This window comes from Arvicola amphibius, chromosome X (assembly GCF_903992535.2).
Source record: "Arvicola amphibius chromosome X, mArvAmp1.2, whole genome shotgun sequence".
Taxonomy (NCBI): domain Eukaryota; kingdom Metazoa; phylum Chordata; class Mammalia; order Rodentia; family Cricetidae; genus Arvicola; species Arvicola amphibius.
Genome location: NC_052065.1, coordinates 73,351,022 through 73,366,377, shown reverse-complemented (window position 1 = coordinate 73,366,377; position 15,356 = coordinate 73,351,022).

The following is a 15,356-nucleotide window of genomic DNA, read 5'->3' as shown; positions in this document are numbered from 1 at the left end:
ACAAAACAATAAAAGCAGCATGTTTTCCATATTCCTTACATGATTATACATTTTATGTATTACAGGTGAAAAACAAATTATTCCAAGAACCCACATACATTCATACCCAAGCAACTTGTTATATATTAATGGTGTGGGTAAGCAAGGTGTTCCTCTCAGTCAGGTCATTTACTGACAGGCTGCATTTTACAGTTAGAAAGAAAGGGCCATTTACATTATTACTTATCTTGAAAGGTAATCTTATAAGGAACCTTAAAGCAATCACAAACCTAAACTTTTATATATGAAAAAGAATTAGTCAGGTCAATTTTAAATCTTTAGGATAAATACCCACTCAACAATAGATTCTTGTATCAGGAGATTGAAGGCAGAAATGGGCACAAAGAATTAATCATCACCTTTGGTCATCAACAAATCCTAGCAAGAAAGGCATGTCAGCTAATGATAATTGGACTGCTTTGTTCTTGCTCTCTGACTTTAAAAATTTTCTCATTAATCTATGTGCCTTTTTAAAACTTTAGATTGTCCTTTTAGTTTTTTTATTTTAATCTCTGATATTTGACAAAATTATTTTAGTCTAAGTTATTTTCACAGCTTTGTTTCAATGACTGTATACTCGGAAACCTGTGAACACACCTCCCAACATTAAGAATTTAAACTAGCTGGGCTACTGTGACTCATTTGTTTTTCTTAATCATTAAAGTAAGCCACAATCTATATGACTCCTCAACAGAAGCTCATACTCTAGCTGTGTTATACATCCTTGTTTATATTTCGTCATTAAACCTCTATTTAAGCTAACATTGCTGTTATGAATTAGACAGTATAGCAAAAGAAGAAATCATCTTCATAGCAATCCACAGGTAAAAATGCCCAGTAGAACAAGATGTTTCCATGATATAAACACACTACATTTGAGTATTCTGTTGTTTGCATTTAAGTACCTATTACTCTTGGCTAACTTTTATACATTTTTATTTTTAAAACAGCTTAATATTCAAAGAAAAATTGAACAAAAAGACAAATAACTACTGTGTTATTGTTTTTTCTTCCAATCATAACCTGTTGCTATATGTACCTCTCACAGTACGAGACTGAGGAATATAAAATTACTTTAATCAAATGATTTTAATATCATATAGGATAGTTTTATTTCCTTAAAGTTTTTTGAGGTTCTATTTATTCACCCTTATTTACTTTTCAGTTCCTCTTGAAACCTTTTCATTATTTTTCCAATTTGACTTTTCCCAGAAAGTTATAGGGTGTAAACTCATATATTATTTGCCGTGAAATAATCCTTTTCATACACTGTGAAGGTTTGTCACTCAAATTGGTTTAGTAGAATGCTTACTTAGAGTAGCCAGGCAGGAATTATAGGCAGGGTGACCAAACTAAGGATGAAGGGAATAGAGAAGAGCAGAGTTTGGAGACATCAGCCAGCTGCCAGACACGGAGGATATGTAAAAATTGGGGTAACAACTATGAACCACATGGCAAAGCATAAATAGAAATATGGGCTTACTTAAATGTAGACTTAGGTTTGTTTACAAGCCTGAGCTATAGGCCAAGCATTTGTAATTAATATAAGCCTCTGTGTGGTAATATGAAACATGGCTGCTGGGTTATTTGGGAACTGGCTTGTGGGGAAAACATGTCCATTTAAATATGGTGTTCCAACATGTGCCCAAAAATTTCCACCTAAAACCTGAGAACATTAAAAATGGGACTATAAAACACAACAAAAATAGAGTGAAATGCAGTTTCTTGGTAATCATTTTTTTTTCCTTGGGTAGCCTCTGTTGCTAGCAGCAAGCAGAGGCATGGCTTCTTATGAAATGGATCCTGTCTCAATAGTAGTGGCAAAAAATGCATGGTTCTTTTAAGAGACCCTGCTGCTAAACACCATAAATTGGGTTTATGAGCACACAGGTGGGGCACTGCACAGTGGCAGTGTGGAACCAGAGACTTCCCAGAATTGGAGAGGTAAACATAGCTACCAGAGCTGACTTTAAACTTTCCTCCACCATAAGACTGACCTCATAAAGACCCAAGGAATGGGGTAAAGCCAGCTTCTAAACTGTCACTTTGGTCCTAACCACACCACTTAGCAGTTTAAAGGTTCACATGGTGAGCAAAGATAGAGATATTGCAGTAAGGACAGAGTCAGACAAAATGATACCTCTACATGGGTTACAGTGTATTAAAAATATATGTAGGCTGGGAGAATAAAAATAAAAAAAGGGTAAATAATGTCCTTTAAAAATAGAGAAATAAAAATTATAATAAGCCACATAATATGGAAAATGGAACAGTCTGGAATATGTATATGAAGTGTGGTGTCTTTAAATATTTTGGCTGCTAAAACACAATTGGATTATGACCAGCTTTTAGATTAAACCAACATACAGATTTTAAAAATATCTTTGAATTTAAATTTAAGTCAATAGGTATGTTACTTTGGGAAATAGGTTTTGCTTTTATTCTCATGTTGACTGAGGTTTCTGCTCACCTGGTCCTGCAGCCATTCAGTCCCAGGGGGGAGGGAAATGGGGCGTGGGAGGAGGCAGAAATTTTAATAGTAATAATAAAAAGAAAAAATGCACAGAGGTCTACATTATTTTTAAACTGATTGCCCCATTAGCTCAGGGCTTCTTATTAACTAATTTTACATCTTAAAATTGGCTCATTATTCTTATCTATGTTAGCCATGTGGCTTGGTACCTTTGGTCGGTGAGGCAGTCCACATCTTGCTTGCTCTGTTGATCATAACTGCAGACTGCACAATTCTTTTCCCAGAATTCTCCTGTTCTCATTACCCTGCATCTATTTCCTGCCTGGTCACCTCACTATACTTCCTGCCTGGCTACTGGCCAATCAGCATTTATTAAAACTAATACAAGGAAGTGACAGGATAAAAGACCATTGTCCCATGGGAAAGGAGAGGCTGTGGATTCATTCTGAGCTAAGAAAAATCAGGTTCATTGAAAATATCTCAGATGAAAACAGATGCCCCAGACAAATCAACATTCCAGAGTGACCATGTTACAGTTTCTTCTGAGTTCTATATCCAAAACATCTTCTAGGTGATGGGATGAGATGATCCAGTCTCACAGAATACTGAACTCAGGAACATAATCCTCAGTTTTCTCAGGGCCTCCCAAAGATTACCAGCACCCCAATCAACATGAAGTAGTCTAGAGACCTATACCCATGTTTTTAAAAATAAATTATGAATGTTTGTCACCACTTACAGGGATTGGTTACAAGGGTTATTGGAAATGGTCAGGAGGAAAGCTGAACAAATGAGATTAGATCCAGGAATCAATTCTAAAAAGAAAAGGGGGAATATAGAAACAGAATAAAATAGATGATTGAATTAATTTTAATTAAAAAAACTGTCAGTCTCATATTACTATGGATTTTGATTTACTGACAACAAATTTAAAGTTAAGCTGATTTCTACTTTGTTTAGGGCATTAAGTTTATGTGGCTCATTTAAATGCAAATATATAATTAAGAAATACAGATTAACAATCATCTATAATAGAAAACTTATAATCATTAGGTTTTTAAGGCCATACAGAGATACATATCAGATAGATAGGCAATCATAACACTTCAAAGACATACAGAATGTGGCATTTAACATGTTTTAAGAACCTTAGAGTCTGACAATGAAATACATCTGCCTGCTCTTTGGAGTACCAATTACTTAAAAGAGGATAATGGACATCAAAAAATCTTCCTTTTGGGGTTTGTATTCTCTATGTCAAATTCTATTCATGTGGGCAAAGACAAACTGCCTTATCTGAATTGTTGACAGTTACTATCAAAACTGGACTAGCAGGATGCAAGAAAGGCCACTGTTGAACATTTTCAAGACAGGATAGGACAATCATTCAAAATTCCCCTGCTTCATATGAAACTCTGGTCAGATATATTAGAACCTGTAGGCCAGAGTTGGATTCCCAATGTTCCAGAGGAACTTGGGTAACTGTCCAGGCAGCTTCAGGTTCCTGTCATTAGGTAACACTTCACCCTTCTGAGGTCTTTGATGGATTGAAGAGTAAGCAGTTTATAGTTATAGTTTTCTTTAAATTAAGATAAAAGACAAATTAGGTGCAAACATAGGAATCAAAAGATAGATACATAATAGGATATTTTCTCTAATTTTCACCAAATATAAATAGATTGGATATTGGAACTTTAATTTATACTTAATTACTGTTTTGGTTTGAATGTAATCTTACTGTGTTAAAGTTAAAACCTTATTTTAATTAAACAAAACAGGGTAAATGCTGTGGAATAATCCTCTTGTACACCATAAAGTTTTTATCATTTGAACTAATTTAATAAAATGCTGATTGGGCCAGTATCCAGGTAGTAAGTATAGGTGGGATGACCAAACAAAGGAAGATAGGAAGGAAAAAAGGCAGAATCAGAGATACACTAGCCAGCTGATGTACAAGTAGGACATGTAAAAATTAACTTAGCAAGTCATGGGTCATGTGCCAAATAATACACAGGAATATGGGTTAATTTTAGTATAAACAGTTAGCTAGTAACAACTCTAGCTATCAACTGAGCATTTGTATTAATGTAAGCCTCTGTGTGGCAATTTTGGAAGCAGCTGCCAGGGATTTGAGAAATGTCAGTCAGAAGAGAAACATTCCCTTACAATTAATCAAATATAGTCCTTTCTCTTAGAAATATGGGTATAAGTTTATTTTACATGTTTCTATGGCTTGAAAGTTAAGTTCCATTTCAGCCTTAAACTGAAATTCCGTACCTACATGTACTACTTATAAGATACTACATTTTATGTCCTACATTAAAAAAATTGCCTCAGATTATACTTCATATACATACAAGCTAATAAAATATTCCAATTATATTAAGAACTGTACAAAGTAAAATATCTTTTAGTTTAATTTTCCTTCTATGAAATCCAAAGTAGAAAAGGAGTGACTGCCCTTAAGATAACATATAAAAAACTAAATTATAGTACTAAGAGTAGTAGTACATAGCAATAACATAAATCACCCTGCAGAATAATTATGAATCTTTTGTATGTTGGAAAGTTTTTCATGGGTTTTGTACAGTGATTCAGCTCTGTGTCTTAACAAAACTTGATTAACATGTTTTTTTTAAACAGAAATTAACATAACAAAGCCTGTCAGGGCACTTTCTTCAAATTGTAAGGATTTACTTAGCCCCACAAAGTTTTTCCTTTTATAAAAAAATCTTTTTTTTTTTTTGGTTTTTCAAGAAAAATTTGAGTGACTGCATAGAACAGATGAATAGTTGAGTGATCAGCTGCCCAGCTGGCCCTCAGTCTCTAGTCCCTAGATCAGGGCAAAAATCTTTCCCTAACACATCTTAGCCATACTAGGTGATCATCAGGCAAGAATTCTGTAGAGCAAGCTACTCCATCACAACCTCCACAATTAACACTGTAATCTACAAGTTGCAACTCTTCCCCCAAATGCATCCATCACCCATGACCTCAATAGCTCCCTGAGACAGAGATAGCTACTACACAGACAGACCATAAGGTAAGTGCCATATCGTCCTGCTGATCAGCCCAATCTCTCAGTCCACGGCTCAGGGCCAAAATTCCATCACCTTCCCTACCCATCTTAAGCCATACTAGTCAGACAGTAGGCAAGACTTCCTGCAGCAGGGCTGCTCCACCACCACCCAACATCAGATGCTGTAATCTATAAGTCCCACTCCATCAACACCAAAACCATCCACCACGATCTCTGTGACACATATAGATATAGACAGTTACTGCGCACTGATAGCTCAAAAAAATAGCATCCCTAAGACAAACAGACACTAACTGCAAACTATAGGCTAAGAGACAAAGACACTGCTGCCTGCCCAATTGATGAAAAATGGGAAGACACCACTGCCAGGATACATTCAAAAACCTAAAGAGCAACATGGCACCAACAGAAACTAGTGAACTACAAAAGTAAGACCTGAACATCTCAACACAGAAGAAGCAGAAAAAATTGACCTAAAATAATGCTACAATTACCCTGATACACAAACCATAGAAAGCCATTACTAAGAAAGAGAATTACAGACCAGTCTCACTCATGAACATTGTTGCAAAAATACTAAATGAAATACTAGCAACTCAAATCCAAGAACACGTCAGAACCATCATCCACCATGATCAAGTCGGCTTCATTCCAGAGATGCGGAGATGGTGCAACATACGAAAATCTGTCAACATAATACATCATATAAACAAGCTGAAAAATAAAAACCACATGATCATCTCATTAGATGCCAAGAAAACTTTTGACAAAATAAAACATCCCTTCATGGTAATGGTCTTAGAGAGAGCAGGGATACAAGGAACATACCTAAATATATTAAAGGCAATATACAGCAAGCCAAAAGCCAACATCAAAATAAGTGGAGAGAAACTCACACAGCAATCCCACTGAAATCAGGAACAAGACAAGGTTGTCCACTCTCTCTATATTTATTCAATATAGTTATTGAGATTGTAGCTAGAGCAATAAGACAACAAAAGGATATCAAGGGGTTAGAAACCAGAAAAAAAAGTCAAACTCTCACTATTTGCTGATGATATGATAGTTTACATAAGTGATCCCAAAAATTCTACCAAGGAACTTCTACAACTCATAAATACTTTCAGTAATATAGCAGGATACAAGATTAACTCAAAAAGATCAGTAGCCCTCCTGTACACAGATGATAAAAGGGGTGAGAAAGAAATCAGAGAAATATCACCTTTCACAATAGTGACAAACAGCATAAAATATCTCGGAGTAACTCTAACCAAACAAGTGAAAGACTTGTATGACAAGATCTTTAAATCACTGAAGAAAGAATTTGAAGAAGACACAAGAAAGTGGAAAGATATCCCATGCTTTTGGGTAGGTAGAATTAACATAGTAAAAAATGGCAATCTTATAAAAAGCAATAAACACATTCAATGCAATGCCCAGCAAAATCCCAGCAAAATTCTTCACAGACCTCAAAAGAATGGTACTCAACATCATATGGAAAAAGAAAAAAAAAGCCAAAAACAATCCTGTACAATAAAAATACTTCTGGAAGCACCACAATCCCTGGCTTCAAACTCTACTATAGAGCTACAATACTGAAAACAGCCTGGTATTAGCATAAAAACAGACAGGAAGACCAATGGAACCGAATTGAAGACCCATAGATAGTAATCCACATACCTTCGAACCCCTGATTTTTGACAAAGAAGCAAAAAATATCAAGTGGAAAAAAGAAACCATATTTAAGAAATGGTGCTAGCATAACTGGATATCACCATATAGGAGAATGAAAATAGATCCATATCTATCACCATGCACACAACTCAAGTCCAAATGGATCAATGACTTCAACATAAAGCCAGCCACACTGAACCTTACAGGGAAAGTGGGAAGTACACATAAAAGTTTTGGCACAGGAGACCACTTTCTAAATATAACAACAGTAGCACAGACACTAAGAGAAATAATTAATAAATGAGGTCTCCTGAAACTGAAAAGCTCTGTAAAGCAAAGGACATGGTCAACAAGACAAAAGGACAGCATACAGAATGGGAAAATTTTTCACTAACCCCACATCAGACAAAGGTCTGATCTCTAAAATATACAAAAAAACTCAAGAAAGTAGTCATCAAAAGAACAAATAATCCAATAAAAAATGGAGTACAGATATAAACAAAAAACTCTCAACAGAGGAATCTAAAATGGCTGAAAGAAGGAAATATTCAACATCCGTAGTCATCAGAAAAATGCAAATCAAAACAACTCTGAGATTCCATATTACACCTATAAAAATGGCTAAGATAAAAAACACTGATGACAACCTATGCTGAAGATTTTGTGAGAACACTTCTGCATCGCTGGTGGGAATGCAAGCTGGTATTTTTGGAAGTCAGTGTGGTGATTTCTCAGAAAATTAAGAAACAATTCTCCCGAAGAGCACCAGTAATAAACCACTTCTGGGGTATATTCGCAAAGGATGCCTCAATCATACCACAAGGGAATGGTGTTCAACTAAGGTTCACTAGTAGCCATTGTTTGGTCATGAACCAGAACCTGGAAAAAACCTAATTGCCTTGGCCCTTCGATCAAAGAATGGATAAGAAAAATGTGGTACAAATTGACACAATGGAGTACTACACAAGCAGAAAAAATAACGACCAGCCTTGACTTTGCGGGCAAATGGGTGGAGCTAGGGAAACCATTATTTTGGAGTTGAGGTAAAACACCAGACCCAGTAAGACAATTATCAAATGTACTCACTCATGAGTGTTTTTAGAAACATAAAGCAAAGATAAACCAATCCACAAATCACACTCCCGAGGAATCTAGACAACAATGAGGACCCTAAGAGAGACATATATAGATCTAATCTTGTAGAAGGAACGGGGGGGGAGGGGTTGCATCCCACCACCTGGCTAGCTTTACACCCGAAATAATTACACGGAAACTGTATTCTTTTAAACGCTGCCTAGACCATTAGTTTCAGCCTCTTATTGGCTAATTCTCACATCTTGCTTTAACCCATATTTAGTAATCTGTGTAGCACCATGAGGTGGTCGCTTACCAGGAGAGATCTTAACCTGCATGTCTTGGAGTAGAGAAGCATGGCAACTGCCTGAAACCTCTACCTGACTCCCTTTCTTTTTCCCACAATTCTATTCTGTCTACTCTACCTACCTAATTTTTGTCCTATTAAATGGGCAAGGCAGTTTCTTTATTAACCAATGAAAGTAACACATAGACACTCTTCCATCATTTCCCCTTTTTCTGTTTAAACAAAAAAGAAAGGCTTTAACTTTAACATAGTAAAATTACATATAACAAAACAGTTGTCAAGGAAGAATTACAGTTACAATATTTATATCTATTTTATCTTTTATCATAACTAAGGAAAACTATAAATATCTATCATTCTTCAACTCCATCAAAGACTCCAGAAGGATATAATATTACCTAAGCAAATGAGAAATAAGCAACTTCCAAACTCTAGAAATGACAGAGACAACTCGCTGCCTGGACAGTCACCCAAAGTTCCTCTGTACTGTTGGAGCATCCATCTTCGGCCTACAGACCCATAGTTTCCAGCAGACATTTCCATGAAGCAGGAAAATTCAAAGACAGTTCAGTCACTTTCTGCTGTGTCCTGCGAATGTCTTGCAGACACTTTTGTGAATCAGGAATCCCAAAGGATCATCTCACCTTTAGGCAAGTTCAGCAGTCCTCTCTCTATGGGTTCTTTGTGTCCAGTTTATGCCAACAGTCCAGGCAAGAGCAGTTTCTTGCCCAAGTTGCTGTCAAACTCCATAAGGAGCCTCTTCGATGCCCATCTTCCTCCTGAAGTAGATTGGTGCTGCAGGAGCAGATAAGTCTCATTGTCATGAAAATCCCAAATTATTAAAACATTTAAAATGTCATATTCTGTAGTCTTTGAAAGATATGAAGAATGTCTATCTAACTGAAATATATCTCTATATATCCAGAAAATCTAACTAACATGACTACAAGCTTGATTATTATTGATGATTATCCATTAACAACCTATATCTTCTAATTATACATTACATTTTTAATGAGCTACACAATCATAATATCTTAATCAAGATAAGAAATACATATACATATAACAAAATTGACCTTAAAATCCATACCAATGCAAATTATTCATATCTATATCATATCCCCCTTTAAATGTAAAGAACATTTATAAACAATATTTGGGAACATGGGTGCAGTTTTTTCTCTCCAAACTGCTTCCTAATGAATGGGGGCACTGTTATTTAGGTCTTTTATGGTATAACCTGTATGCTAGGGTCATCTTAGTAGGCAGTTGAGTGAAGTAATTTTTTGAGGGTGTTCACAGTAACCTTTCAGGAGGGCATGGTCTATCATACCATATTGGGATAGAAGCAATCCATAGGGTCTCATTCTCTCTGAAAACAAAAGAAGAAATTCTTTTCCAAAGCATCATGTTCTTAAATCCAAATTCTGAAGTCATACCCTTATGATATCCATTCTGGTCTAGCTTTGTAGCCCATATAATGAAATGTCTCTCTGTATTTAGCTCATTTATAGTCAAAAATTTTAAAGAAAACACAATAATACAAAGAATCCAGACTCTCTGTGAATTTTCCATTTTTACGTGGTTTATTTTTCTTTATTTTTTTTAAATCTATAACTATCTGTACTCTGTCTCTTTAAAGACTTTACCCTTTTATTTTTAAGGCATTAACTTTATTCTCTATATATTTTTCTCTCTCCGAAGCCTACGTACATTCATCCAACATTGTGACCCATTTAAAGGTCTTTTATATCTGAATTTGTCCTATTGTGAATCTTTAATTTTTTTACTATCCAGGAGCAGTTCTTAAAATGTTAAGCACTTCTTAAAAACTTAAGTTGCACCACATAGAGGTAATACGGTACAGCCTGTTTACTGCCCAGTCTAAACCTTAACTTTGCTGTTATTATGGTAATTACAATAGTTCCTGCCTGAGACCAGCACAGTTCAGCATGGTGGAGGGGAGCCGGAGCAGCTTGTAACTGAATCAGTTGTGCCTCTGAGCTGCAGAGCAGCAGGCTGCTCTGGATATTGGCTCCACCTCTCTCCAATTTCAAAATGGAGGATGTATCATTTTCTATTAGCTCTGGGGCCACCAGGTAGGAGCCGTACTCAGCACTTTAACTCTTGAGAATGAGCTTTTTATCTCAATTACAGCCTAGTCTGCCAGGCAGACCATTGTACAGCCTGGAAACATCTCTGGGTATGGCAGCAGGAATCTGCCATGCTCTTCTGTCTGCCTAAGCATGATTCTGTCTTCTGTCCAGGTGCAGGTGGGGAGCGCTGAGCCATTGGCCTGGTCTCAGAGCACTCTCCTTCCATCCCAAGTCAGAACACAAACATCCAGTCCCATAAAAGCCATTGAAATGCTTTATAGCCAGAGTTTGCCCTGGTGGCTCAGCACAGGATGCTGCTTTTAAAACCACGCAGGTTTTTTTCCTTCTACGGCTGCTGAGTCAGGGAAATTTCTCTGCAGCACGCCAGCAACAAACAGCAAAAATCTTAAACTCTCTCTCCCTTTTTTTAAAGCCCTCTCAGGTTTTTAAGTGGATTTAGTTACCACGTTGGGCACCACTCTGTAGAAGGAACAGTGGCAGTGGGCTGTGTCCCACCACCTGGCTTGCTTTACCTGAAATAATTACACAGAAACTGTATTCTTTTAAACACTGCCTGGACCATTAGTTTCAGCCTCTTATTGGCTAATTCTCACATCTTGCTTTAACCCATATTTAGTAATCTGTGTAGCACCACGAGGTGGTTGCTTACCAGAAGAGATCTTAACCCGCATCTGTCTTGGAGAGGAGAAGCATAGCAAATGCCTGAAACCTCTACCTGACTCCCTTTCTTTTCCCACAATTCTGTTCTGTCTACTCCACCTACCTAATTTTCTGTCCTATTAAAAGGGCAAAGCAGTTTCTTTGTTTCTTTATTAACTAATGAAAGTAACACATAGACACTCCTCCATCATAATCTACATGGGTAGTAGTAAAAGACAAGATCTCCTGAGTAAATTGCAAGTGTGAAGACCTTGGAAGAGGATTGAAGGGGAGGGGAGAGCCATTTAGGGGAGCAGAGAAAAATGTAGAGCTCAATTTAAATCAATTTTTAAAAAGTTACAAAAGATAATGTTATATAATGTTATGAAGATGATAGAGACACTTAAGGAGGAAACTATCACCAAAAAACAAAACAAAACAAAAACCAGGAATTAACAATCACAGATCACTAATATCCCTTAATATCAGTGAACTCAACTCACCTATAAAAAGACATAGGCTAACAGAATGGAGAAAAAAACAGAATCCATCCTTCTGCTTTATAAAAAACACACCTAGACTTCAAAGACAGATATTTCTTCAGGGTAAAGGGTTGGGGAAAGTACTTCCAATCAGTTGGGCAAAAGAAGCAAGCTTGTATAGCTATCCAAATTTCAAACAAAATAACTTCAAACTAAAGGTAATTTAAAGAGATAACAATGATATTTCACACTCATCACCAGAGAAATCTATCAAGATGAAGTCTCAAATCTGAACATACATGCCCCCACAAAAAGGCACACATTTGAACAAAAACATTACTAAAGCTTAAATCAAACATCAAACCCACATACTAATACTTCACTATCCCACCCTTACCAATGGACATGTCTGCCAGACAGAAAATTAACAGAGATACATGGAAACTAACAGATGTTATGACTCAAATGGGCTTCAGGAAATTACACCCCAAAACAAAAGAATATACCTTCTACTCAGCACTTCAGGAAACATTCTGTATAAATAATCACATACTCTCTCACAAAGCAAATCTTAACAAATACAAAATATTTGGTAAAAAAAACAAAACTCGTATCTTATCAGATCACAATAACTTAAAGTTAGAATTCAACTACAACACAGATTACAGAAAGGTTACCAACCCTGGAAACTGAATAATGCTAACTGCATCATCCCTGGTTCAAGGAAGAAATAAAGAAAAGAAATTAAAGACTTCTATAATTCAGGAAAATGAAGGTACAACATATCCAAACTTATGGGACACTATGGAAAGCAGTATTAAGAGAACAGTTCATAGCACTAAATGCCTACATAAGAAACGTTGGAGAAATACCCCAATAGTGAATTAACAAAACACCTGAAAGCTCTAGTACAAAAAGAATCAAACTCACCCAGGAGGAGTAGATGCCAGGAAATAATCAAATTGAGGGCTAAAGTCAATACAAATAGAACAAAGTAAATAATACAAAAAATCAAGAAAACAAAGAGTTGGATCTTTAAGAAAATCAACAAGATAGACAAACCCCTACCCAAATTAGCTAAAAGACAGACAGAATATTCAAATTAACAAAATCAGAAGTGAAAAGGGGGACATAACAAAAGACACTTGGGAAATTCAGGGAATCATCAGATCATATATCAAAAATCTGTACTTCACAATATTGGAAAATTATAAAAAAAATCAGACAATTTTCTGGATAGGTTCCACATACCAAAACTAAATCAAGACCAGATAAAAAATTTAAATAGACCATAACCCTTAAGGAAATAGAAGCAGTCATTAAAACTCTCCAAACCAAAAAATTCCCAGGACCAGATGATTTCAGCACAGAAGTCTACCAGAATTTCAAGAAAAAGCTACTTCAAATACTCCTCAAATTGTTCCACACAATAGAAACAGAAGGAACATTGCCAAACTCCTTTTACCAGACTATAGTTACCATGATACCCCAAACACACAAAGATGCAACAAAAAAGAGAACTACAGAGCAATCTCCCTCACAAATATTGATATAAAATACTCAATAAAATATTATCAAACAAAGCCAAGAACACAACACTAAAATCATTCACCATGTTCAAGTAGACTTCATCTGAGAGATGAATGGTTTGTTCAACATAACAAAATCTGCCAATGTAATCCAACATATAAAGAAACTGAAAAGAAAAAATGCATGAACATCTCATTAGATTCTGAAAAATCCTTTGAAAAAGGTCTTAGAGAGACCAATAATGCGAGGAACATAACTAAACATAAAATGAGCAATTTAAATCAAGTCAAGAACCAATATCAAATTAAATGGTGAGAAACTCAAAGTGATTTCATAAATCAGGAAAAAGACAAGACTATCCACTCCCTCCTTGTCTACTCAATATAATACTGGAAGTTCTACCTAGAGCATTAAGACAACAAAAGATCAGGGGGATACAAATGAGAAAGGAAAAAGGCAAACTTTTGTTATCCAGAGATGATATGATAGCATACATGCGTGACTCCGAAAACTCTACCTGGGAAACCATACAGCTGATAAACACCTTCAGTAATGTGGTGGGATACAAGATTAACTCAAAAGAAAAAAATCAGTAGCCCTCCTATATATAAGTGATAAATGGATTGTGAAAGAAATCACCCTTTATAATACCACAAATATAAAATATCTTGGGGTAACTTTAACCAAACAAATGAAAGACTTGTCTGATAAGAAATTTTAGTCTCTAAAGAAAGAAATTGAGGAAAATATCAGAAAATAAAAAGGTCTTCCATGCTCTTGGATCCTTAGGATTAGCATAATAAAAATGGTAATCTTACCAAAAGCAGTCTACAGATTCAATGTATTTCCCATCAAAATCCCAACACAATTCTTCATAGACCTTGAAGGAATGATAGTCAGCATCATATGGACAAACAAAAATAATGAATAGCTAAAACAATCCTGGACAATGAAGGAACTTCCAGGGGCATCATCATCCCTGACTTCAAACTCTACTACAGAGCTATAGTACTAAAAACAGTTTAGTGTCAGCATGAAAACAGACACATAAACAAGTGTAATTGAATCAAGACCCTAACACTAATCCACACACCTATGAACATCTGATTTTTGACAAGAAGCAAAAATTATACAATGGAAAAAGGAAAACATCTTTAACAAATGGTGCTGGCATAACTGGATGTCAACATATAGAAGACTGCAAATAAATACATATCACCATGCACAAAACCCAAGTCCAAGTAGATAAAGATACTCGACATAAATCCAGTTACATTGAACAGAATAGAAGAGAAAGGAGGAAGTAACCTGAACACATTGGCACAAGAGCCCTCTTCCTAAATATAACACCGGTAGCACAGACAGTGAGAGCAACAATCAATAAATGGGATCACCTGAAACTGAGAAGCCCTGTAAGGCAAAGGACATAGACAAAATGACTGCCTACAGAATGGGAAAAGATCTTTAGAAACTTACCTCTGACAGAGTGCTGATCTTCAAAATAATAAACAACTCAAGAAAGTAGACATCAAAATACGAAATAATCCAATTAAAAAAATGGAGTACAGAGCTCAACAGAGAATTCCTAGAAGAAGACTCTCAAATGGTTGAAAGACATTTAAGGAATTGGTCAACACCCTTAATAATCAGAAAAATGTAAATCAAAATGACTCTGAGATACTATCTTATACCTATCAGAATGGCTAAAATCAAAAATACTGAAGACAGCTTATGTTAGGGAGGATGTGGAGTCAGGGGAACCCACCTCCACTGCTGATGGGATTGAAAACTTTTGCAGCCACTTTGGAAATCAGTAGGGCAGCTTCTCAGACAAGTGGGAATAAATCTCCCTCACGACCCAGCAATACTACTTTTTGGTTTATACCCAAATGATATTTCATACCACAAGGACATTTGCTCAACCATGTTCATAGCAGCATTTTTTTCACAATAGCCAGAACCTGGAATCAACCTAGAT